This window comes from Penaeus monodon, chromosome 22, assembly GCF_015228065.2.
Source record: "Penaeus monodon isolate SGIC_2016 chromosome 22, NSTDA_Pmon_1, whole genome shotgun sequence".
Taxonomy (NCBI): domain Eukaryota; kingdom Metazoa; phylum Arthropoda; class Malacostraca; order Decapoda; family Penaeidae; genus Penaeus; species Penaeus monodon.
The window spans coordinates 38,968,084-38,968,317 of record NC_051407.1 but is presented as its reverse complement, the minus strand read 5'-3'; positions in this window follow the sequence as shown (position 1 = coordinate 38,968,317).

The following is a 234-nucleotide window of genomic DNA, read 5'->3' as shown; positions in this document are numbered from 1 at the left end:
ACGCCGGAGACCTTGCTAACACTCGCGAGGAAAAGTTAGGTCATTCTGTGCCAACGGGGCGTAACTCAGGATACAGCGGCGTCTTCGCTGATCTCGGGACAGATTCCCTTTGCTCTCGAGGCTTTTCGCACGCGGGGCTGTATGTACATGTGTAGATTTCGATATATACGGACGTGCGAGGACACACAAACACGTGGGCGGCCGAGAGATCGAGAGAAATGAAGGACGAGAAGA